We start from the raw sequence: 2,167 nt of genomic DNA on the forward strand, positions 1-2,167 counted from the left end.
AAACGCCAAGCCACGATGGGCTGGTTTCACATGAAACAAAGATGAAGATGTGTGTGTGTGTGTGTGTGCCGTGCGCACCAAACCAGGATGTTGTGGTCAACAATCAAAACAAGGACATCGTCGCTTAGTCTTATCTAGGAATCAGTTGTTTTCAACCTTAGCGGCTTGAAGATGAGTGGACTTCAACTCCCAGAAAAGCTGGCTGGGGAATTCTGGGAGTTGAAGTCCACTCATCTTCAAGTTCCCGCAGTTGAGAAATAGTGCCTAGATAATTTTCTCATCTAGTCGCCCCGTTAAAGAGCCAGAATGGAATAATTGATATTTGTGAAGAGTACTATTCAAAAGGAATTAAACCTCCGGCCATTTACGCCGCTTGCTCCTTGAGGCCGTCAGGTGAATAAGATTCTCAATTTCTGAGCTGGTTGTGCTCCCCAGGTGTCTACGGGGGAGTGACTGGCCCTAATGTTACACTTACCTTCTAATGAAGGAGCATCTTCGGAAACCAATTTATCCATTCACCGAGGCCACCACACTGGTAATTTCCCATGTCCGAGAGCTGGAGGGAAGAGAGCTGCAGGGAGAGGTGTTGGGGGGGGGGAAAATGGGGAGAGGGAGTGGAAGAGATGGGATAATGGTCAGCAAAGCGGTTTTTGAGCATAGATTGTGTTGTCCACGAGATGGATGCATGGGAAATCCATGCCTGAGCTGGTTTCAAACTTAAGCCAATGCTTCTCAATCTTAGCAGCTTTAAAATGCATGGACTTCAACTCCCAGAATTCCTTAGTCAGCGTATGTGGCCTTCAACACCCAGAATTCTCTAGATTGCTTACGTGGACTTCAACTCCCAGAATTCCTTAGTCAGCGTATGTGGCCTTCAACACCCAGAATTCCTTAGATTGCTTATGTGGACTTCAACTCCCAGAATTCCTTAGTCAGTGTATGTGGCCTTCAACACCCAGAATTCTCTAGATTGCTTACGTGGACTTCAACTCCCAGAATTCCTTAGTCAGCCTATGTGGCCTTCAATACTCAGAATTCTCTAGATTGCTTACGTGGACTTCAACTCCCAGAATTCCTTAGTCAGCATATGTGGCCTTCAACATCCAGAATTCTCTAGATTGCTTACGTGGACTTCAACTCCCAGAATTCCTTAGTCAGCGTATGTGGCCTTCAACATCCAGAATTCTCTAGATTGCTTATGTGGACTTCAACTCCCAGAATTCCTTAGTCAGCGTATGTGGCCTTCAATACTCAGAATTCTCTAGATTGCTTACGTGGACTTCAACTCCCAGAATTCCTTAGTCAGCGTATGTGGCCTTCAACACCCAGAATTCTCTAGATTGCTTACGTGGACTTCAACTCCCAGAATTCCTTAGTCAGCATATATTAACTTCTACACCCAGAATTCCCCAGCCAGACGGGGTCGTATGTCACTTTTTTCAGCTCCGACGTGATTTACAACAGTCAAACGGTCGTAAGTCTTGTCAATTCAGTCTTGTCGAGACTTAGAGGGGTCTCCAAGACCCTTGGGACCAGACCCAGAGGAATGAAAACATAATTTTAGCAAAGGGAGGGAATAAATGTTCTTGAGATCTAACATTCTCCAGGCAAGCTTGTTTTTAAAACAAAGCGACTTTGATGCAATTATTTGTCAAAAAAAAGGGGGGGACAAATTTGGATTGCCTGTCGGTGGCGCCATCTTGACTTTTTCGACCTTCCTTGCCTCACCGCCGCCGACACAAAAGCTTTGTCAAAGCCGATGGAAAACAAAAGAATCTCAGTCTGATGCAACTGGAACTAAAAGTTCGGAGGATGCAGTTTTCATCGACTTAGGGGGAAAGTTTTCAAGGTTTTATTTTGCGGTGGGGGAGTTAAGCGTTATCATCAAGAGAAGGCAGGAACCTTTAGTCACTTAAAATCAGTGTCCTTTCCACTTCGGCTTCCCTCCCTGCCCTGCCTCCTCTTCCCCCTTTGCAAGGTCAGCGGAGAAATCTTGCAGAATCGATTCTGCTCTTTGGGGGTAGTTTTGTCTCAAGCAGGCCACTTCCCTTTAAACAATTTTTTTTTTGTTTTGTTCAGCAAAATTGGTCCCCCCCCTGCCCCCCCATGGCTGTTTATCACAACTGAGTCCCAGCCTGCTTCTTTGCAAAGCCCCCCCCCTCCGGCA

The sequence above is a fragment of the Thamnophis elegans genome, chromosome 12 (assembly GCF_009769535.1).
Source record: "Thamnophis elegans isolate rThaEle1 chromosome 12, rThaEle1.pri, whole genome shotgun sequence".
Taxonomy (NCBI): Eukaryota; Metazoa; Chordata; class Lepidosauria; order Squamata; family Colubridae; genus Thamnophis; species Thamnophis elegans.